Source organism: Xyrauchen texanus, chromosome 30 (assembly GCF_025860055.1).
Source record: "Xyrauchen texanus isolate HMW12.3.18 chromosome 30, RBS_HiC_50CHRs, whole genome shotgun sequence".
Taxonomy (NCBI): Eukaryota; Metazoa; Chordata; class Actinopteri; order Cypriniformes; family Catostomidae; genus Xyrauchen; species Xyrauchen texanus.
In genome coordinates, this window is record NC_068305.1 from 1,700,211 (window position 1) to 1,725,552 (window position 25,342).

Sequence of the window (25,342 nt, forward strand, 5' to 3'; positions counted from 1 at the left end):
ACAATTCAACCCTGGCTCCCCCTTAACCACCCTTACAAAAAATCTTCACTTGCCGCAAATTTGCCTCTCATTATTATCGCATGCAAATGTGCTTTTGATTTACCACAAATGTTAGGCAGAAGTTTGCAGCTCTTCACCGGTAGTGATGAACCTCCAGCAAACTTTTGACAACAATGGACATTTTGCTGCAAGTTTTCCACAAAGCTTATATGGTAGTGAAAATAATCAGTGGCAAATATGCAGAAAGTTTGCAGTTGATACGCCATGAACTCTCGATATTTGTAAGGACAATCAGGAAGGAAATGGTCCAATCAGAGGACTGCTGCTCAAAACTTTTATATGTTTATGGATGTACCTGGCAGACAAATGTTTCAGGGTTGCACACATCACTGTGTCCATTACACCGGGACTGAACACAGCTGCCAATGCCCACTCTAGACGTGACACCACCAGTGTGCATTGACAGTCTGTAGAACCCGGCCGCACATTCCTGCACACACAAACACACACCTTGACAAGCATGCTCATACAGGAAAAAACAGTCCTCTGCTGAAACCATAGCAACACTCCCTCTCAGTCTCTCTCTTCCAAATTAATTGTGTCAATTTAGAACACCATCTGTTCAGGGTGAACTTGCTAAATGCCTGTTTAAAAATACTTTATTAACCACAGTATGTGGCGTTTCAGAATTTTGGCCATCTGTCTCCATGCAATCCCGTCCAGCCTGAATGTGAACAACTAACACTCGCTGATCTGAGTTTAACACACTCTAGCTTCTTAAAGATCTAACAGGCAGTTTGTGGGTGGAGACTGACAGTGAGATTCTTAAGACATTAAGACTCAGAAAAGCAGAAAACACTTTGATAATATGCGTGGTGCAATGATCTATACAGCTGTTCATCCTTTGACATGTGGGCTATTTTTCCAAGAGTTGTTGTTTTTCTATAAGAGCACGTCAGCACCTATTAAAAGCGGATTGTGACAAGGACATCTCTGTACATCTATGTGGATATTTCATTTCTTTAACTGTTTCATAGTTGATGTGAGAAATCTTTGTCTGTGTTAACGAAGCAGTGTAATGAAACATTGACATATTAATAACCTCCTTCGCAGCCAAATTCAGCTATAAAGTACAAAAGTTTGCGCTGTACTGTGAATGTCGGCATGGCTAAAGGCTGTTGTTAGGCACGACATTTAAAAGGCTAACTGGTCACCGATTCTTTTAAGTTTTTCACCACTCTCTATCAGTGTTTTTCTAATCACTAGTTTATTTCAATGGTCCTGAAGTGTGACAAATACATTTTTAAGAGTACAAACTTTCCATTGCAGTCTCTCTAAAATTTCACAAGAATGCACAAAAAGAGATTGTTTTAGAAAACATTCTATTTATGGTGGAGGAAAACTACGTTGTAGTTTGGATGAGAGGAATAAACGCAGAGAAATGAATGCGTTTTTAAAATGAAAACACATGAGTGTGGATGTGGCCTCAAATTGGTCAATGGAAACTGCATGAATGACATTTCCAATAAAATTTGAATAATGCTGTTTAAAGTAGTTAAGTGTTAGTGTTAATGTTTCTCTATTTCAGTTCATGATGAAACAAAACCACAGTGCAATTTCCACACTTTACATGAAATTGCTAAAAACACAATTTGAAGAGATTTTTTAATGCTTATGGACAGACAAATGATGAAAATATATAATAGAAAAAATGATTGGCCTTTGTCTTTGAGGACAGTAAATTTGCATGTCCCATCAACTGCCAAATACCAATAAAATCATGTAGAAATATAACATTTATGATGTTGATAACAACCTTCTGGCACATAACAGCTCTTAAACGTCATATACAGTTTATTGTGTAAAGTCATTACCTCACAGGAGAGACCCGCGTATCCCAGAGGACAGTCACATTTCTCGATCTGATGGGCTATTTTACTGTCCTGTGATGGTGTACCCACTTCTGCCACCTCCACAGAGATCTCAGAAATTCTGCTTGTCATCAACAAACACACCAACTGAACCCATTAATACACAGATGAGGTTTCTTTAATAAGTTCTGTTCCTCTTTTGAACTTCTTAAGAACTTTTTTTGAGTATCCTGAACAGCCTGACACGGTAGCATTTGCCTAACAAATGACGTGAATCTGGGGGCGGGTCCATCAGCCTGGCCAATGCTAGAAAGGGGGAGGGTTCAGGAAACCTGTCTGAAAATAATCATTATTTATGCTATTAAATTTGGTGACACTAAGCACAAAATATACATGTACAGGATGCATGACGCAAATCTCGTCATCAGCAGAGTGTGCTAGCAGAGATTACAACAACAACAACAGTGAATGTGCACGTCTAGAGCGGGTTTTTGAGGAGGTCAGGAGATACCTGCATTTGTATAACTGAAGACTGAAGGAATATAAAGACATCTTTATGGGTCTAAATTCCTGAAGATAAATAGTCCAGTATCTCATAGCAGTTGTAGCACGCAAGCGCCAACTGTCTGTGGGTGCACACAGTCAAATGGAGTATACTTTGACAGGTTTGAGTTCAACTGTACACAGACGCTGAGTGTGAGTCAAAAAGTATACTTTGGGCATAAATGTCCAGATATAACACACTTCACCTTTAAATTTTATAGTTAAATCAAAGTGGTGCCAAAGTTACACTCACTTTAACACAGATCACGACTACAATGGCTTTGATATAGCTTTATAAACACTTATTTTTAACTCTATTTCTCACTGCTATGTTATGAGTTTATGCTATGATTACTCTAATGCATCATTTCAAAAACGACACATTTTAACACTTGTATTACAGACTCACCTACATTTACACTCTTATTCCAGTGTGATTATCTTGTGCGGTAGCTCACCCGATAGACTGTTGGACTTTGGACTCAGAAGAAGCCCAATCAAGTGAGATGAGAGTCTCATAAGCAACAAGAAATTACGTAATTGCATCAGAAAATTTGCATTTCATGTCACATTTGCTTTAAGGACACTATCGGTTAGGTTTAGATGTTGGTTTGGGGTATGTATGTTTTAATCACCACTCATTTATCTGTCAGGTAACCAAAAAGTGTTTTATGTGGTAACATCTAAATTAATTTGTTTTGCCTCGTAATAAATGCCTCGTAATAAATCACATTCTTCAACTTGCCTCCATAAGCTGTTATCTGAAACACAAACATTGACAGAAAGACAGTGCTTTGAAAAGGTATACAGACGTTTAATTTTTCTTAGTGACATTTTGAGATTTGACAATATATATCCAGTGTTTGGATGTGACAGGTGGCTGGTGTCCCTAAAGGCTTGTAGAGCAAATTTATCTTGAACAATGGGGCAAAATCACATCAGAATAGTGTGTGGAGCTTTAAAAATCTGCTATTGATAAAAAAGGGGCTCAAAATGTTAAAACTGGGGTTACAAACAGCATATAACAGTTTTTTTTATTATTCTTGTTAAAAATATATTGATTTATATAAATAGAGATAGGTATGTATTCTAAAGTAGGATAGCTACCAGGATAGGACACGTTTCAAGCAAAGTATTTCACAAAATAAGGTTTCAAATGATAAAACAATAAATACACTGTTCAAAATAAAGACAAAATGTATTTAAAGCATTTTCTGGTTTTCAAGCATTAGTTGACCATGTTCATAGTTCATGTGATTAACTTCTTCCAGACATTTTTCAGTGTGGTTCCAGTGTCAATTTTACTGTCAAATACTTCTGAGGCCTCTCTGTAATATTATAAATATATGCATAATAATGTATGTGCACAGGAGAGACTGGGGCTACATGTCTCACAAATTATTTACTCCAGCAAATATTTCTTAGAGAAGGTGTATTTTTGAGAGTCATTTTGGCATTGCCATGAACCACCATTCACTAAAGTCTTGGCTACAAAAAAGCTTTTGATCATACTGACCATACTGAACAGGGTTGGCACATCATCTGCTTAGAGTTGCTGGCTGTAATCCTTGCCCTGTGGAGGTTTCTCCCGCTAATACAGGCAAGCACGTCTTGATCCGATCAGACAGCACCGCTACGATAGCGTACATAAATTGCCAAGGTGGCGTACGCTCTCATTAATGTCACAACTCGCCCGCCATCTCCTCCTTTGGAGCCAGCAATGACTCAGGTCATTGCGCACCGCTCACATCCTGGGGAACCTCAACACAACAGCGGACGCGCTGTCATGACAAGGTATGCTCAGCGGAGAGTGGAGGCTCCACCCCTAGGTGTACCAACTGATTTGGGAGCAGTTTGGCAAAGCACAGATAGATCTATTCGCTTCCCAATAGACTTCCCATTACCAGCTCTGGTATTCTCTAGGGGAGGTTCCCCTCGGGACAGTCGAGCTGGCACACAGCTGGCCCCGGGGGCTGCACAAGTATGTATTTCCCCCAGTGACTCTACTTGCATGGGTGCTGTGCAAGGTCAGGGAGGACATTGTCACTCTGGTGGCCCCCTACTGGCCCACACGGACTTGGTTCTTGGATCTCACGCTCCTCACGACAGCCCCTCCCTGACGAATTCCCCTGAGGAAGGACCTTCTTTCTCAGGGATGGGGCACCCTCTGGCATCCGTGCCCAGACCTCTGGAACCTCCACGTCTGACCCCTGGAGGGCATGCGCAAGATCTAAGTAGCCTACCACCTACCAAGCCAGAGCTCCCTCTACCAGCCAACTTTACACCCTAAAGTGACGCATGTTCGCAAATTGATGTTCTTCCCAATCTGAAGACCCACAGAGATGCGCAGTCAGGTCAGTGCTCTCGTTTCTGCAAGAGAGGTTGGAGGGGAGGCTGTCCCCCTCCACCTTAAAGGTTTATGTAGCCGTCATATCAGCTCACCATGACACAGTGGACGGTAAGTCCCTGGGGAAGCACAATCTGATTATCAGGCTCCTTAGTGGTGCGTGGAGGCTGAACCCTCTCAGGCTATTCCTGTTCGCCTCATGGGATCTCTTCGTGGTCCTTTCAGGCCTTCAGAGACCCCCCTTCGAGCCATTAGAATCAGTCGAGTTCAAAGCCCTCTCCTTGAAGATGGCCCTCCTGATCACGCTCGCTTCCATCAAGAGGGTTGGGGACCTGCAATCGTTCTCTGTCAGCGACACCTGGCTGGAGTTCGGTCCGGCAGACACCCATGTCGTCCTAAAACCGGGCTACGTGCCCGAGGTTCCTATGAATCCCTTCAGGGACCAGGTAGTGAACCTGCAAGTGCTGCCCTGGGAGGAGGCAGACCCAACCTTGTCGTTGCTGTGTCCAGTGCGTGCTTTGCCTACATATGTAGACTGCATGCAGAGCTTTAGATATTCTGAGCAGCTCTTTGTCTGCTTTGGTGGACAGCGGAAAGGGAAAGCGGTCTCCAAACAGAGGCTTTCCCACTGGGTCGTTGATGCCATGGCATCACACTCAGGCCGTGCCTGCCCCCTTGCGGGCTCGAGCACACTCGAAGAGAAGTATGGCTTCTCCCTAGACCTCTGGTCTGCGAATTCAGTGGAGGAATTCACCGACCAGACCCACTACAGGTATAAAAATGACTCTGTACTGTAATAGGTTCTCCACAGGATGGGTCCTTGTGGAATAATCCCCCTGTGTATTTTCCGCGGTACGGTCCCCCTACGGGCGGACCTCCATCTCCCTTGGGCAGTCCCCGCTGTCCCCCAGTCACTGTTTTGTAGCAACTCCTCCCTTGCAGCAGGTAGGATCTTCCACTGTGCCATTCTCACATGTGGCCTGAAAACCCATGTGATGTATTTTGCCACTCTTTACCTCCACCAGCTTGGGTATGTGGTGGTCTCCGCGGGTCTTTTCCCCCTTAACGAATAGGAGTTGGAAAAGAATGCCTACCGCGATGCATGTGATAGCTTTAAGATGGCCCCAGTCGCTTTAACTCTATGCGAGAAACATAGAGAGAGAAAAGGCGCGGCTGGTGCGGCCTGCTCCCATGCTTGGCACGTCGCTTTGTTCCCTCCTTCGGGATGCTGGGAACCTAAAAATTTATGAGGATTTTATGGGCCGTTGGGGAAGGGTATGTGCAGTCTCGTTATCTGTGTTGATTTCACACTCACATTTAAGCGAAACACACAATCATGGTACATGCTAGTGCAGTCGTTTTCCACACAAACTGTCGCTTCATATTTGGATTATACACTGTTTGGTTTGCTCACCACAATTTTCAAGCTCAGTGCAGGTGGTCTCAATCTCCGAGATACCCAAGTCCTCTGATTATTGGTTTTTGGGGGGAACAGTTGCCAATTCATCTAGTTGGTGGTTGTTGGCATTTAGGCTTTTCTGCTAAAGTTCTCAATTCTCTAGTATTTTCATCATATTCCTTATACTACATCAGTATCGCTTCTCAAGCAGCAATGTTTCATTTTACAAGAGTGCTCAGTGTACAAATGATATCCTGTTAAAGTGAGAACTCTGCATGTTCCGCTAGCCGTGGTGGACGCGTCACCTGGGTAGCCGAGCTCAGGTTCACATTGATCTGTTTACAACAGTGTTTGCCTGCCCGAGTATACTCATCCATTGGTGAATCAGAATTCAATTCTTGCCTGTTGATTATGTACACTTCAGTGTACGTGGTCTGATTATCTCCATTAAGTTAAAATGATACTTCTTGTGTTCTGCTTTTCACTCCTAATGCAAATTATCAAAATATTTTCTTTATATGTCTACATTTACTGTTCTCTCTTAAAGGGGAAGTATCATATGTTGCTGTTTCCATTTTGACACATAGTGGTGGGTTATTGCGCAAAAACATTACTGAATTACAGTCAAATAACAGGAAAGTATGCATGGGTCATTATCAAATATCAAACATGTCTCTTGCCTTTCAGTCATGATAAAATTTGACGTGCTGCGAGGTGATAATTGGATGTGGTGCAAAGCAATTGTCTGTGTTCATTTAATAACATATAATGTGTGATGAAGGGGCAGCTGGTGGAATTTGTAGTGGCCCCCTAGTGTAAGAAGGTGCCCACCTTGGGAGTTGTTGCCCTACGCAGAATATGTGTATAGGGAGCGGCGGAACAGTTGTGATGTCATGTGAACATTTTACAGCAAATAATTATTTTATGATTTGATTGATTTAGTTTATTCAGTGGAGTGTGTTGTTATGCTTTTTACACAACCTTTCAATGAATCTTTTAGAGAATTTGTCATTGCTGTTCATCGCTTTTGTTTCAACAGAGTTTTACCCTCTGCCTTTGTGGAGAAAATGGATCTGAATTCTAGGATCAGTATTTTGTAAATTGGGAACTCATCTATTTTGAGTATGACCTTGCTTATTTTCCTCAACACATCAATAACCAAATTTAACAGGAGTGTTATACATTATTTATATTATTTACACATTTACAGATGTGTTGCACACCCTTTATATAATATAACATATATGATTTAGCAGAGATTATATACAGTATATTGATGTGTTAAATATGTTTTTATTGATGGTATTTTTGTACAGCACACTCAGTATTGGTGTAGTTTGATCAGGTGACTAATGTGATCTATACTATTTAAGATGGCGGTTTTATGATTGTGTTTAAGTCTCAGGAAGAGCAATATGCTTGAAACATCACTTCTTGCCATTTAAGATCCTGTGTATAGGAGCTGTTCAGATGTGCATGTCCTTGTTTTTATTTTGGATCATTTTTACCCAAACCTATCATATTGCTTCAAAAGGCATGGATTTATGAATGAATGTTACATTTATATAGAGCTTTTCTGACACCACACTCAAAGTGCTTAACACAGCGAACAGGGGACTCTCCTCATCCACCACCAGTGTGCAGCATGCACCTGGATGATGCGACGGCAGCCATAGTGCACCAGTACACACACCACACACCAGCAATTGGTAGAGAGGAGAGAGAGTAGAGCCAATTAATAGACTGGGATTATTAGGAAGCCATGATTGATAAGGGCCAATGGGAGGAATTTGACCAGAATACAAGGGTTACACCGCTACTCTTTTCGAGAAGTGTCCTGGGATTTTTAATGACCAGAGATAGTCAGGACCTCAGTTTAACATCTCATCCAAAGGATGGTGCCTTTTAAGCTATAGGGTGATATGGCTGCTGGCTCCACTGGAGTGGAATGGATTACTTTTATGCTGCCTTCATGTAATTTTTGGAGATACAAAGTTCTAGCCACCATTCACTTGATTGTTTCGGACCTACAGAGCTGAAATATTCTTCAAAAAATCTGAATTTGTGTTCTGCAGAATAAAGAAAGTCATACACATCTGGGATATCATAAGAGTGAGAAAATTCAATTACTTTTTAATAGCTAGTAGAATAGCGAGATAATTTTTATGTTTGTGTGAACTTTTCCTTTAAGTATTGACAGCAGTGAATTCCCCAAACTCTTCAGTTGCTTCTAAAAAATTATTCCAGTTTGCACAATTTATCACACAAAAAGCAGTAGCTGTGTTTCAACAAGTCAAATGACTTTCATGATTAATTTTTGTGTATATTGAGAAGCATATGCTGCTAGATGTGTGTGAGAGAGAAAGCAACCCACAGAATGACTAAACGACCCTCACAACAACAACACATAATCTCACGACTCACTGACTTAGAAAAATGTCTCCTTTCCCATAAATGAGCTAAAGGATTTGCAACTCCTCCCCGACAGCAAACAAACTTGGATTAACTTTGACTGCAACCTTTATTAAATTAGCTTGTCAATTTCAGCTCGTTGGAAAAGTGGCCTTCAACCTTATTCCTTGGCTCGTCTCCATGGACACAGAAAGGATTATGGTAGTTTGTGGACCTGCAGGAAACCCTTATTAAAAACAAACAAGGGCTGTTTATTTCTCTTTCTCTCTCTCTCTCTCTCTCTCTCTCTCTCTCTCTCTCTCTCTGTCACTGCCCTTGATGCATCTCTGGCCTTCTTCATGCACCAATGCTTTCTTTCCATCATTTTTCTTTCTGGCTCTCCAGCACATTCAATCGTTCTTTTTATGTTGTGTTGTGAGTTTATGAAGAGAGAAAGACAGGTAGGAAGCACTCAGTATTTATTTACATTTACTGTTCCCCTGGTAACAGCATATCTCAGCCCACCTTGGGAGAAGATGATTAAGAAAGCCATCAACACACACACAAATAGAGTCACCTGTGTCCTCAACTCACCCCCACAATGACATACAAGACAAATAGGTCCTCTATTAAAACATAAGCTTTAATAATTACAAAACAGTAATTCTGTCAAACTAACAGTAAAAAATGAATAGATTACATACCGTACAGATTATGTAGTTCGTTGAATATCATGTGGGTTACATATGGAACACAGATAAACAGAACCAAAAAAGATGTTTTTGGTCATTTAAGTTAAAGTCATTTTTATTCTACAATGAAATGTTACATTTATGGCATTGTTGCATGAGTTAATTGTTGGATACAGTTGAGATGGTCAAGACCTGTGAGGTGGGACAGGCAGGTGTTTAAAACTAGCAACTCTTTTGATGCTAGGTTCATTTAGTTACTTATTATTATTATTATTAGGGGTCAAGCCCCGAAGGGGCAAAAGACCCCTATTGTTTCCGTTAGTTTTCTTCTTCTTATTATTATTCTGCTTCTTCCGCTCTTGAGTCTATGGCAGCCCATAGAACCGCTTGAGGGAAAGTTATGAAATTTGGCACAAAGATAGAGGACAGTCTCATGTGTCATCACAGCAAATTTGGCGTCTGTACCTCACATCCTCTAGCACCACCAACTGCTCAAACTTTCACTCACGTTTATGTTAATAACTTTTGAACCGTGAGTCCAAGAAACTAAATTATTTTGTCCTCTGATTCCATGGAAGACAATTCGAATGCACCCAATCACGTCATTTTCTATCATGAAAATTGCTCCGCCATTTTGAATGTTCAGAAAAACATAATTTTTCAAACTCATCCTAGGCCGATTGTCCGATTTGCTCTAAAATGGGTCTGCATCATCTAGAGGCAGTCACGACAAAAAAATATTCACAGAATTGTGATAAACCATACCGTTATTGAATGTTGCTTCAACAAATTCGACAAAGAATGTGCAAAATTTTACTTGAGCCTGTATCTCCGTAACGCTTAAGTGATTGGGACGAAACTTGGTACATGTCATCACCATTAAGCTCTGAGGTTACCTGCAGCGTTTTGTTGCACTACCCCTACTGGTCAAGAGATATGTAAAGCCAATTTTTGCTTATACCTTCTGAACAGTTTGTCATAAAATCATCAAATTGGTCTCATTTGATTCAGTAGGGAATCAGTGCCACCTTGTGGTCAAAATGCATAATGCTATTTATATAAATGCTATTAGCGATTGACTCCTTTTGACTACTGTAATGAGACTGGTCTTGATAAATTCCGTTGTTCATGCCGAGAACAATGATGGCAATTAAGTCATGATCGAGCTAACTTCCTGTCGGCCACTTTCAAATGTTTTGAAAATATACTTTTTCGAACTCCTAGATGGTTTCTCCGATTTGCACAAAAATTGTTCTGCATCATCTAGAGGCACTCACAACAAAGATATATTCACAGAATTTTGATAAATGATACCATTTCCGAATGACGCTTCAAATGAATTCTAAGAAGAATGCGCAAAATTAAACTTGAGGTCTGCAAAACTTTGAGGAATTGGGATGAAACTTTGGATGTTATCAATCCCAAGGTTACCTGCAGCGTTTTGGCACACTGTCCCCCACTGGTATAGAGATAGAAAAATAGGTATTTTGGCTTATAACTCTTGAAAGCTTTCTTGCATGATAACCATCATGCCCAGATAGTACATCAAAAGTTTCAGAACAGTGCCACATACTGGACAAAAGTGAAATAGCAATGTTTATTTTTTTTTTTAAATCAATGGGGTTTTTATGATTGAAAGGTTGCTTTTTCTGACTCATACACTGTTCATTGGACTCTAACCAAAAACATGTCACAATGCTTATTTTGCTGCTCATGGTGCCAATTATTGGCTTGACCCAGGTATCACTGCTTGCAGATATTATTATTATTATATTTTTCTTCTGTTAAAATGTTGTATTTATTATTTGAGCTGTAAAGTTGTTTAAATTGTAATTTTTATGGTCATTTTATGGTGTTACGTCATCATGGCAAAAAAAAAGTTGCAAAATAAGATATAACTTTACACAGAAAAGGTTAATAAATCTGACTGCACATCTGTCTATTACATCTGGAAGACTATTTCTTTTTTCTTTTTTCTTGTGCTGATAATACGTTTCCTCTCGGATATCAATAAGACATTCAGCAGATGTCTTTGAGAAGTTTATTATTTTGAATATTTGTAAATATTATATTTTTAAGATGCTTAGCAGATGGTAATTAAAGTGCCATGTTTTCCAGATAACGCTCTTAAACAGACATCTCGGACATGTACATGTGCTATCTGGGAAGCTATTTTATCACATTATAATCATGCTGTCGATTGAGCTAAACTTGTATTGAACCCAGTGAGCGGTGCGTTCGAGGGCCGGGCATACCAGTATAAGGTCCTCCCCTTCGGCTTGTCCCTCTCCCCTCACGTCTTCATGAAGGTCGCAGAGGCAGCCCTTGCCCCACTAAGGGAAGCGGGCATCTGCATACTCAATTACCTCGATGACTGGCTGATTCTAGCTCACTCTTGAGAGTCACTGTGCTCCCACAGGGACCAGGTGCTAAGGCACCTCAGCCGGTTAGGGCTTCAGGTTAACTTGAAAAAGAGCAAACTGCCCCGGTTCAGAGCATCTCTTTTCTCGGCAAGAGGTTAGACTCAATTAAATGACAGCGCGCCTCACAAACGAGCGACCGCAGTTCAAACAGCACCACAACGGTAGCGTACATAAATCGCCAAGGCGGTGTGCGCTCTCATCAAATGTCGCAACTCGCCCGGCATCTCCTCCTCTGGAGGCGCTGCATGCCACTCATATCCCGGGCAGCCTAAACACGACAGCGGATGTGCTGTCAGGACAGGCCACACTCGGTGGAGAGTGGAGGCTCCACCCCCAGGTGGTCCAGTTGATTTGGGACCGATTCAGCAAAGCACAGGTAGACCTGTTCACTTCCCAGGAGAACTCCCACTGCCCTCCCTGGTACGGCTGCCGCGGCCTGCTTCCATGCTTGGCATGTTGCTTTGTCCCCCCCCCCCGAAGAGAAAGAGGGAGGCCGGGAACCTGGCGCAGGCTGCTCCTTTAGCACGCTTGCTTGTACCTGCATCAGCAGTTCACATAACACGGTACAGTGTCGTGGCGTTATTGGATAGGGACCCCTAGTGAAGGGGAATGTCTAGGTTACTGTCGTAATCCCCGTTCCCTGATGGAGGGAATGAGATGTTGTGTCCCTCTTGCCACAACAACGTACCAACCACTGTAATGGCCAAACCTTATTCTCGGCTCCTCGGTGCAAAACCTGACTAAACAGATGAACGATTCCCTCCTTTTATACCCATATGTCTGGGGGAGGGACATACAAATTCTGTCTGCCAATTTTTCATTGGCCTTTTCTTAAGTTCAGAGGTAACCGAGGCCTTCAAGAAGGACCTCTAGTGTCGCTTCATTCCACATAACGTCGAGTGAGCGACAGCAAGTGTTCACTGTTGACCACACCATTTTACTCCATCGTCTGCAACACTTCATTGGCATCTCACATACAGCACTTCAATGGTTTCGATCCTACCTGACTGATAGAGTTGAGTATGTGGCCCTGGGGGGAGCCAGGTCGAGGCCCTACACAGTTACTTGTGGAGTGCCCCAGGGCTCTGTTCTCGGCCCTATTCTCTTTTCCATTTATATGCTCCCACTGGGCCACATCATCAGCAAGCATGGCGTTGCCTTCCATTGCTATGCTGATGATACTCAGCTCTATGTCAAGCTGGACCCCATATCATTTACAACTTCATTCTCCACTTTAAATGCCTGCCTGGAGGAGACAAGGGCATGGATGACGGATAACTTCCTTCAGTTAAACAGCACCAAAACTGAAGGTCTCCCCATTGGGACCCCACACCAACTCCGATCTTCCCCCCTGACAGTCTACTCATTTGCTGGTCACGATATTTCCTTGACATCCTCTATAATAAACTTGGGGGTTCGATTTGACGCCCACCTATCATTTAACACTCACATCCAACGCACCTGTAAAACTGCACTTTTTCATTTCCGGAACATTTCCCAACTCCGCCCCTCCCTCTCTTTTTCTGATGCAGAGATGCTGGTGCATGCCTTTGTCTCCTCCAGGCTTGACTACTGCAATTCACTACTTGTTGGGATCCCTGGCAGGAGCATACAAAGATTGCAGTACATTCAGAACTGCGCTGCCAGGGTCCTGATGGGGGTTCGTAAAATTGAGCACATCACACCCATCCTCCAAATACTTCACTGGCTCCCTGTTAGACTCAGGATTGATTATAAGATCTGTCTCCTGACCTATCAGTGTGTCTATGGTAGCGCACCAGTGTACCTTAAAGAACTCATTACTTTGCATAATCCACACCGACATCTCCGCTCTTCTGACAGCTACAAACTCCAGGTTCCTAAGTCCAAACTCCGTACTGTGGGAGATAGGGCCTTCCAGGTAGCTGCGCCTCGAATGTGGAATGCTCTCCCTAATCACCTGAGGGCGCCACAGTCTATAGAGGTTTTTAAAAATAAATTAAAGACCCACTTATTTTTAACTGCTTTTTCTTAAAACATATCCTGTTCTTGTTGTCACCAATTGTTCTTAATTTTGTTATTAAGTGTTTCAATCTATTTTTATTGTTTTTTTTTTTTTTTACCTGTGCACTTGTAGCACTTTGAGATATGTTCCTTCATGTGTAAAGTGCATTACAAATAAAATGTATTATTATTATTATTATTATTATAAAAACCCATGGGTTCTGAGCTGAGTTCTTATGTGTACAGCTGCCCTCCCGGAAGCACAGCGGTCACACTTCTGTCCCATTACACCAGGCTGACAGCGACAAAGACTGCTCTCATCACAATCAAACGACTTTGATCCAAACAAACTATAGAGGCATGGGACACACCCTTGACTGCCCTGCATGTGTGTGCCCGCCTGCAGAGGACAACAAGAGGATTCTAGTTAATGAAGGGGAAATAGACAGAGAGAGGGATGTGTTGAAATATCACATCGTAAATAAGGTTATTGTAAATGTTATGGTTGTATTAAGACTATGCATTGTGGCCCTTTCCACAGGAATTTATTTGGTGTGCTATTATATCTATATGTTAGATAATTATAATAAAGGACCAACAGTAACATTATTTGGAGCCTTGCAGTAGCATGTCGGGAGGTCAAGTATACATTTTTGTCCCGTTACTGAGAGAAAAATGATCAAACAAATATTTTACATTAATGTCAAATTGATATCTAATATCAGTGTTTATTTAATGTTTATTTCAAGAAAAGAATTACAATTATTTATTTCTAACATTTATTTAAACAAAACGGCTTAAGGCGGTTAAGCATCTTGTTTTACAGGTACAAAATGTGACTTAATATTTTTGAAAGTCAACATGAAACAACATGATTTGACCGAATATCGACATGCTGTTTACGAAAGTTCATGCACCCTGAAATCAACCATATTCAGCTCAATTACTGACAAGCACCATTCCCTTTAATACAAGTTTTGCATGAATTGAAGTGTGAACACATTTTCCTCTAGTGCTACTGATAGTATGTTCTGAAACACGGGTCAGATACATGAGTTCTGATCCCGTGGGAATGAGGAACTAATCGCATTCACAAACTAGCACAATCTGAAGGTTACATTTCTGCTTTAAAACTACATTTCTACTCCACTGACTGTCAGGTTTAGGGTTGGAGTTTGGGTTAAGGGATGCAGTTAATAAAATATGCATTCCTGTTGACAGTATTACATAATTTAAAACTTTACAACAATGTGCTTTTGTACATAAATTCCATAATAAATGTATTTTTCTATCATCGGAGCAATTCAAGCTTAAAATACATGTAAGTTGGTGTTTTTCCGAGGCGCTACAGCAGACATCAACAAGCAGCGCAGACACAGAATGAGAGAGAAGAGTTCTTGACAGTTGGATGAAAAACAACAGAATGCAGAAATCTCCAGATGCCATATGTATATATATATATATATATATATATATATATATATATATATATATATATATATATATTACATATATATTACATATTAATCTAAACTGAAAAAAAAATATATATATATAAATGTAGGGCATTACACAATTTTATTGATCAGAAATAGATTGGACCATCAAAGTGGGAAATAAATACCAGAATATGCCAAATGGTTGGAGCAGAGGAGATGAAAAGTGGGATTGGCAACATCAGCCAATTTTGATTTCATGTTGATTTTCAAGCTACATGTTGTATCCTATTATAGTGCACCTGTATAATCATACAAACCATACAAAATCTAATGCATTTTCAAATATCCCCCTTTAGTTTCTTAAAACTTGGAGATCCAAAGGCTTTAAAGGGATAGATCAGCCAACAATTTAAATGTTCTCATCATTTGCTCACCCTCATGCCATCCCAGATGTGTATTACTTTATTCATCTGCAGAACACATGAAAATATTCAAAAAATAATTCAGCTTTTCAGGTCCATACAATTCAAGTATTGAATGGTGACCAGACTTTGAAGCTCCAAAAATCACATAAAGGAATGTGAAAGTGGAGGTTTAGAGTAATATATGTTTCTCACCCAAACCTATCATATCACTTCTGAAAACATGGATTAACCACTGGAGTCATATGAATTACTTTCATGCTGCCTTTATGTACTTTTTTGAGCTTCAAAGTCTGGTCACCATTCACTTGCATTGTGAGGACCTACAAAGCTGAAACATTCTTCTAAAATGTTTTCTTCTAAAGTGTTCTGCTGAAGAAAGAAAGTCATACACATCCAGGATGGCATGAGGGTGAGTAAATGATGAGAACATTTTGACACCTAATTTTTGGGTGAACTATCCCTTTAATAAGCGCATCGCAGACTACAGCACTGAACAGTCATGCAGTTATAACAGACCAAACCAAACCAAACCAAGCAATACCAACCCACAATTATACAGTCTGTTTTTTATACAGTCTCTCATAACTTTAAACTCTATACCTCTTTTTAACTCTTCTATTGCTCGCTCTCTCACAAAATAATTGTAATGGCATGTTAAGAGGTAAACAGCCAGTTAATTTTTACAACAATTACATTTTAATGAGGCAAAATTATTATACGGTGATGATGAATCTGTGTGTACCATGTGGATGTGAAACCACATGGCAGTCATTGCTGTGGGGTGACTGACAGCCATCTGTCTGCTGGGAGCAGATGCACTGTCAACGTAGCAACCAGTGAGAGTTCTCTACTGGCACACAATGTGAGCGCCACCTCATAGATGCCAAATGCACACACGCAGGCACGCACGCGCACACACACACACACACACACACACACACATTGGTGCATCTATCATTATGAGGACTCTTCATAGACATAATGATTTTTATACTGTACAAACTATTGATTCAATCCATTAACCCTACCCCTAAACATTTACATTTTTACATTTACATTTATGCATTTGGCAGACGCTTTTATCCAAAGCAACTTAAAGAGCCCTTATTACAGGGACAATCCCCCCGGAGCAACCTGGAGTTGATTGCCTTGCTCAAGGACACAATGGTGGTGGCTGTGGGGATAGAACCAGCGACCTTCTGATTACCAGATTACCAGTTATGTGCTTTAGACCACTACACCACTGTAGAAAACTTGTACTGATAATACTGATAATCTGCCGTTTTATTCGTGATTTGTGTGAAAATATATAAATGTCATTATAAAAGTCATTGGAAACTGCAGTGATATGTAAAACGAGACATGTAAAAATAACTTTGCAAAAATGTAGGTACAGTAACGTGATTTTATGAGACCAGATAATATATTGATAACTGAGATCATGTATTATATATAGTAGGTGTGCAATGTTCCAGTTTAATAGTGTGCATGTGTGTATGTTGTTTGTACTCACCATACACTCGTCACACTGATGTCCAATATGTTGTCGACACTGGCACTGGCCGGTCTCCTGATGACAAACCTCAGACATCGATCCATTAATGTGACAATGACACGCTACAGAGTGAGAGCAAAACATTGTGTTTGCATGAACGAGAAATACAGAGAGATAAAAATCTAAAAGATTTTCATTTGTTCTACAGTATTAGCAGACTGGGGTAAGACATGATATAGGTTTGATTGTCTTTATATCCAATGGTCATAAAAACATTCAATGTATACATAAAATACAAACATTAACTGCCCTAACTTTTGATTTGAGTTCGGTTTAATTTGTACTACATTTGGAAGCACGGAATCTTTATTGTTCCTTCCATTTCCTGTGCATTTTTTTATTTTTTTGGTCATTACCCCTAAGACAGGCCTGTGGAGTTACTGTAAAAGATGGAAAACAAAAGACATCACAGTACAAAAATGGCAATACAGTTCGATCAGCTAAATTTAACTAAAAAGTTAAAGTTAAATGTTTCTCAACTGGTGAGTCGTCGTGACCCTAACATAGATCACAGGTGTGTCCTCCGATAGGGGGAGACAGCAGGGAAAAAAGTGCTACTTGCAAATACTAAAATGCATGACATACTTGTGCGTAGTTAGGATAGTAAAATAAATAGACTTTAAAAAGGAGGATACACTTCCTATATCATGCTAAAGAACATGTGGAAACATGCACTAACATCACATTGCTTATTAAAAATTTATATTTTGTATTGAAAATGTATATTCATGTAGGTAAACTGTAAATGAACTCCAAACATGTGGCTGCAGTCCTACATTTTCCAAACAATATTGTTACGTTCCCGTGTTGTCTGCCCTGTGTTCTCTGTTTTCCTAGTCACGTTCATGTCACGTTTCCTTGTGGTCTGCCCCGTGTTTTCTTTTTCACCCTCGCCAGTCACGTTCCATGTCACTCTTCCTGGTTGTCCGTCCCGTGTTTCACTGTCTCTGTTAAAACTACACTTCCCTTCTTCCCCACTCCTCATCACCACTGTCACAGCATTATTATCCGCACCTGTCTCTTATTTTGTTATCGCTGTGTCTGTCTATTTAAACCCTGTCGTTTCCTCTCTCCGTTGTCGATCGTTATCGTTTCATGTTCGTGCTTTTGCCCGTGAGTGCTTCGTCCGTGTTTGTGTTGCCTTCTTCTCTCGTGTTCGTTTTAGTTAACCCTGCCCTTCGTCGATGTTTGTCAGCCTGTGTTCACTCGTGTGTTATTTTGTGTTTGAGTTTACTTTTCCCCTCGTGGACTTTTTATTTTGCGCCAGTGTTTTTGTTTATTTTGTATTATAATAAAGCCGCATTTGGATCCGCACACCCTTCTGCCTTTCCCTTATTTCCACACCATAACAGAACGATCGACCACCAATGGATCCAGCGGTCCAGCAGGCTAACTACCGGCTGCTCAGCCTGAGGCAAGAAGGCCGACCTATAGAGGACCACGTCCGCGACTTCATTGAAATGGCGAGTGTCGCGGACTTCCCTGAATACTCCCTTGTGGCCTTCTTCAGGGGTAATCTGGATGGTTCGCTTAAGGAGCGGTTACCACCCGCGACACGCGGTTGGACTCTCCAGGAATTTGTGGAGGAGACCTTGCTGGTCTGCGGCTCGCCACTCACTGTGGGTGTGACTGAGGAGGACCCAACCTCTCCTCCCACTGTGGTGACTCCCCAGTTGTCCGTGGCGCCTCCTGTCATGCCTGCCCCACCTGCCAGCGAGCCAACCCCCATGCCTGTCGTTCCCCATGAGCCTGTACGGTCCACTTCGTCTGCCCGGAGGAGGAAGAGGAGACGGGCTTCCGCCTCCCGGCCCACGCCTGCCCCGGTCTGCGAGCCAGAGCCCACGCCTGCCCCAGTCTGCGAGCCAGAGCCCTCGTCAGCCACGGTCAGCGAGCCTGAGCCCTTACCAGCCACGGCCAGCAAGCCTGAAGCCATGCCGACCAGGAACAGTGTACCAGCGCATACCACGGTCAACCAGCCAGAGCCTGTCACCTCAGAGGTCAGTGAGCCAGAGCCTGTCACCTCAGAAGTCAGTGAGCCAGTGCCTGTCGCCTCAGAGGTCAGTGAGCCAGTGCCTGTCGCCTCTGTCGTCCCTGAGCCAGCGCCTGTAGCCTCGACCGTCCCTGAGCCAGCGCCTGTAGCCTCGACCGTCCCTGAGCCAGCGCCTGTAGCCTCAACCGTCCCTGAGCCAGCGCCCGTAGCCTCGACCGTCCCTGAGCCAGCGCCAGTAGCCGTGACCGTCCAAGAGCCAGCGCCAGTAGCCGTGACTGTCCAAGAGCCAGCGCCAGTAGCCGTGACCGTCCAAAAGCCAGCGCCAGTAGCCATGACCGTCCAAGAGCCAGCACCAGTAGCCAGGACCGTCCAAGAGCCAGCGCCAGTGGTCGTGCCCGTCCTAGAGCCAGCGCCTCACGAGTCTCCCAGGGCTCCTCCTCTCGAGCCTCTTAGGGCTCCTCCTCTCGAGCCTTCCAGTGCTCCGCCTCTCAAGCCTCTCGAGCCTTCCAGGGTTCCGCCTCTCAAGTCTCTCGAGCCTCCTAGGGCTCCGCCTCTCAAGTCTCTCGAGTCTTCCAGGAATCCTCCTCCCGAGCCTCCCAGGTCTCTGCCTCTCAAGTCTCCCGAGCCTCCCAGGGCTCCACCCCTCGAGTCTTCCAGTGCTCCTCCTCTCGACCTCCCAGGGCTCCGCCTCTCAAGTCTCCTGAGCCTTCCAGGGCTCCGCCTCTCAAGCCTCTCAAGCCTTCCAGGGCTCCGCCTCTCAAGCCTAACAGGGCTCCGCCTCTCGAGCCTCCCGAGCCTCCTACGGCTCCGCCTCCCGAGCCTCCTACGGCTCCGCCTCCCAAGCCTCCTACGGCTCCGCCTTCAGAGCCTTCCAGGTCTCCGCCTCTGAAACCTCCCACGGCACCACCTCCCTCGGCTCCGCCTCCAGAGCCTTCCAGGTCTCCGCCTCTGAAAACTCCTACGGCGCCACCTCCCTCGGCTCCGCCTCCAGAGCCATCCAGGTCTCCGCCTCTTAAGCCTCCTACGGCGCCACCTTCCCCGGCCCCGCCTCCTGAGCCTTCCTCGGCTCAGCCTCCAGAGCCTCCCATGGCTCCACCTCCTGGGCCTCCTGTCCCAACCCAGCGGATGCCCCCCAGACCTCCTGAACCGGTCTTTGCCTTGTGGCCACCTCCCTGGTCTCCTGGACCTGTCCCTGCCCGGTGGACGCCCCCCAGGCCACCTGGCCCTGGCCCCGTCTCACGCCCCCATGGACTGCCTGCCTGCCCCCTCGGCCTCCGTGGACTGTCTCAGTGTCCCTTGTGCCTCCGTGGACTGCCTGATTGCCCCTTGTGCCTCCTTGTTCTGTCTCCGTGTCCCTTGTGCCCCCTTTGGTCTGTCTGTTTTTCCCCTTTTCTAGCCCCTCTCTCCTTGAACATTTTTTTATTCTTGCTATTTTTCTTTTCTGTTTCTTAGGACCATCTGGAATCCGGTCCTTTTGATGGGGGATTATGTTACATTCCTGTGTTGTCTGCCCTGTGTTCTCTGTTTTCCTAGTCACGTTCATGTCACATTTCCTTGTGGTCTGCCCCGTGTTTTCTGTTTCACCCTCGCCAGTCACATTCCATGTCACTCTTCCTTGTTGTCCGTCCCGTGTTTCACTGTCTCTGTTAAAACTACACTTCCCTTCTTCCCCACTCCTCATCACCGCTGTCACAGCATTATTATCCGCACCTGTCGCTTATTTTGTTATCGCTGTGTCTGTCTATTTAAACCCTGTCGTTTCCTCTCTCCGTTGTCGATCGTTATCGTTTCATGTTCGTGCTTTTGCCCTTGAGTGCTTTGTCCGTGTTTGTGTTGCCTTCTTCTCTCGTGTTCGTTTTAGTTAACCCTGCCCTTCGTGGATGTTTGTCAGCCTGTGTTCACTCGTGCGTTATTTTGTGTTTGAGTTTACTTTTCCCCTCGTGGACTTTTTATTTTGCTCCAGTGTTTTTGTTTATTTTGTATTATAATAAAGCCGCATTTGGATCCGCACACCCTTCTGCCTTTCCCTTATTTCCACACCATAACAAATATAAGATTTATTATATAAAAAAAATTTAAATTATCACTTTTTCTGTTTTCTAATCTTAAAAGAAGTAAACAAATACATCTTCATAAGAATTAATTATCATAATATTACTTCATCATAAATTTACAGTATAAATTATTTGTTAAGATTTAGTTAATAGTTAATTGATCATTTATAAATGATTGTTCCTACATTGTTTTTTCTTCAACATATAAACAGGCTACAATACATACAAATAGAATGCTATTTGTTTATATTCACTGTAGCAAACGATTTATCATATACACGCAGTTTAATATTGTTTTTCATCCTTAGTAAACAACTTGTTAACCACACCCAACTAATGTATTACAGTTAATGCAAACCAATGGTAAAGAATTGTTTATGAAAAAATAAGAAGGCATAAATTAATAAAGAAATTATACAGTATATACATTTACTGTATGTATTTTATGATTTGGATATACATCTATGCTTAATTAAAGTGTTTGTTACTGTTATACTAACACTATTACAGCAAATATAGCTTACTAATGTCATAATAAAGCACTGACTTATTGCTGGCCACATTTTTGCGTTTTTTTCTCTCTGAATTGAGAACTATGTCTAATTAAACATTTATAAATGATCCCATTACTATGAAAATTTTGCCATGAAATAACCATCATCACAAAACCGACACTGAAGCTTTTAAAAAACACAAACAGCACATTTATAAATGCATTAGTTAAGCATTAATATATGTCCAGTGTATTATATATGTAAATATAATTTCTTTATTAATTATGGATTTATGCCTTCTTAATGTTCTCATAAATAGTTCACTGGTTTGCATCAACTGAAATACAGTAGTTAGGTGTGGCTAAAAAGATGTTTACTAACTATCATCAAACTGTTTATGAATGAACTTATTTAACAATAATAAATAATTTGCTACAGTAAACTATACACATACTGTAGGTCATTCAGACTGCTTGTGTAAGTGCCACACTGAGTGCTGTGCTCCCATTACATTGATTCTGCTCTTTACAAGTTCTTATTACCCAAATGAAATAACGAAAGTCCTATTTTCAACTCAGACAGCAGCCCAATCTGTTTTCATCAAATCTAAATTAAGCTTGCTTTAAAAAGAGCATAGAAAAACGTCTAGGTTACGTATGTAATCTCCGTTCCCCGATGGAGGGAACGAGACGTTGTGTCAGAGAAGCGACACTAGGGGTCTCTCTTGAGCGCCGATATATACCTCTGTTCTATGAAAAAAGGCCAATGAGAAGTTGGCAGATTTGTATTTGCATATCCCGCCCCCGGACATACGGGTATTTAAGCGGGGCGAATATGGGAGTTCATTCAGGATTTTTCTGAGGAGCCGGAAATGGTCCGGCCACAACAGTGGCTCGGCTCAGCGATGTGGCGGGGAAGACACAACGTCTCGTTCCCTCCATCGGGGAACGGAGGTTACATACGTAACCTAGACGTTCCCCTTCTGTTGGTCTCTCCACGTTGTGTCAGAGAAGCGACACTAGGGGTCCCACTTCAATCATGCCATGCGATGAGCCGTGTATGTAAACTGCTGATACAGGAGCGGGCAGGTATTTCTTACGTGCAAAGGCGACCAGCTGTATCAGGCTGCACGTAACCTTCCCCAATGCCCCATTAAAGCCATCAGAATCCTTCTGGTTACCCTGGAGAGGGGAACAAGATGATGCTTGCCAACCTGGGAACGGGCCAAGCCTGGCTGGGCCTCTTTTCTCTTTATGTTTCTCGCATAGAGCAACTACGGCTGGGGCCCTTACATGCATTTAGGGAATGGGGTCTTCAGGGGGAGAAGATCCAGCATGGCGACCGAGGCAGCTGGAACTGCCTAAGGGAGACACGGGAGTCCGCTCGTGAGGGCACAGTACCGTGGAATTACACACAGGGGGAGTCCGAACAGGAGGCCTTAACCTGTGGAGCACCTGTTCCAGTACAGGGTAGATTGAGCACCCGTAGTGGCTTGGGTCGGCGAGTTCCTCCGCTGAACTGTGGACCCAAAAGGGCTAGGGAGGAATCAACCAGGGATCCGAAGATGGGATCTCCTGGGAACAAAAAAGCACTATTTTACCTCGGCTGAGGGAAAGGGCGCTAGGCGCAGCGTGTTACCGAGTTCTACGGGCTCGGACCTGAGAAAACACGGGACGATACTAACTCAATTCGGAGATTGTAGAATCTCACGAAAGTGTTAGGTGTTGCTCACCCTGCTGCTCTGCAGATGTCTTCTAGGGAGGTGCCCCTGGCCAGTGCCTATGAGGACGCAACACTCCTGGTTGAGTGAGCTCGGACCCGCAGGGGGGGGCATGGCCTGGGTGTGATAAGCCAGTGAGATGGCGTCGACAACCCAGTGGGCGAGCCTCTGTTTGGAGACAGCGTTCCCTTTCTGCTGTCCCCCAAAGCAGACAAAGAGCTGCTCAGAACGTCTAGAGCTCTGCGTGCGGTCCAAATAAATATGCAAAGCACGTACCGGACACAGCAACGAAAGGGCTGGGTCTGCCTCCTCCCGGGGCAGCGCTTGCAGGTTCACTACCTGGTCTCTGAAGGGCGTGGTAGGAACCTTGAGCACGTATGTGTCGGTCGCGGTCTTAGGATCACGTATGTGTCTGCCGGACCGAACTCCAGGAAAGTGTTGCTAACAGAGAATGCTTGCAGGTCTGTTCTATGAAAAAAGGCCAATGACCCTCTTGATGGAGGCGAGCGCGATCAGCAGGGCAGTCTTGAGAGAGAGGGCCCTGAGTCCAGCTGAATATAGCGGCTTGAAGGGGGGTCTCTGGAGGCCCGTGAGGATGATCGAGAGGTCCCAGGAGGGAAACAGGTTAGGCCGGGAGGGAGTTAGCATCCAGACACCTTTTAGGAACCTGATAATTAAGTCGTGCTTACCTAGAGACTTGCCGTCTATCGTGTCGTGGTGAGCCGCGATGGCGGCGACATACACCTTGAGGGTGGAGGGGGACAGCCTCCTCTCCAGCCTCTCCTGTAGAAACACGAGCACTGACCTAACCGCGCACCTCTGTGGGTCTTCAGCCCGGGAAGAACACCAATTTGCGAACAAGCGCCACTTTAGGGCGTAAAGGTGCCTGGTAGAGGGGGCTCTGGCTTGGTTGATAGTATCTATGATGGTCGATGATAGACCGGCTAGATCTTCCGCATCCCGTCCAGGGGCCAGACATGGAGGTTCCAGAGGTCTGCCAACGCAGCGAGGCCCGGTTTCAACGGCCTGCGGCTGCGTGCCCGTTGCATACGGCTCCCCGACCCAGTTTGGAGGCATCGGTTGTGACCAGAACGCATCGGGACACCTGCTGCAAGGGTACTCCTGCCCATAGAAAGCAGAGGTCTGTCCAGGGTTTGAAGGTTTGGCGGCAGGCGGCAGTAATTTTCACATTGTGCGTGCCGCCGCGGAGGATGCCATATGCCCCAGGAGCTTTTGGAATCGTGTTAGAGGGACCACGGTGCCTGGCTTGAAGGAAGCGAGGCACTCCAGCACCGACTGAGCACGCTCGTTGGAGAGATGTGCTGTCATTGAGACTAAGTCCAACTCCAAGCCGAGAAAAGAGATCCTCTGAACCGGGGTGAGCTTGCTCTTTTCCCAGTTGACCTGAAGCCCCAAACGTTTGAGGTGCCTGAGCACCAGGTCTCTGTGCGCGCATAGTAACTCTAGCGAGGGGGCCAGGATGAGCCATTCGTCGAGGTAATTGAGTATGCGTATGCCGGCTTCTCGGAGCGGAGCAAGAGCTGCCGCTGCGACTTTCTTGAAGACGCGAGGGGACAGAGACAGGCCGAAGGGGAGGACTTTGTACTGATATGCCTGGCCGTCGAACGCGAACCGTAGAAATGGTCGATGTCGAGTGTAGTGAGAATGGCATTTGCGGTCCAGATGACCCAGAGACAAAGGAAATAGCTCTTTTATTGAGAATGTGGGTACCGCAGCCCTTGTTAGGGGGTGCGGTACCCAATCGGTTACCATCGGCTCCGAAAAAATTTTCGGAATGAACTCCCGTATTCGCCCCGCTTAAATACCCGTATGTCCGGGGGCGGGATATGCAAATACCGTCTGCCAACTTCTCATTGGCCTTTTTTCATAGAACAGAGGTATATATATCGGCACTCAAGAGAGACCCCTAATGTCGCTTCTCTGACACAACGTGGAGAGAGCGACAGAAGGGGAACTGTAACAGCAAAGAAACTTCACAGAAACCAGTTGTCAGTA

General features: G+C 43.8%; 1 pseudogene; it reads right to left on the bottom strand.

The window, feature by feature from the left end:
* LOC127623567 (laminin subunit alpha-2-like) overlaps nucleotides 1–25,342 on the bottom strand; it is a 241,100-nt pseudogene that overhangs the window by 113,173 nt on the left and 102,585 nt on the right.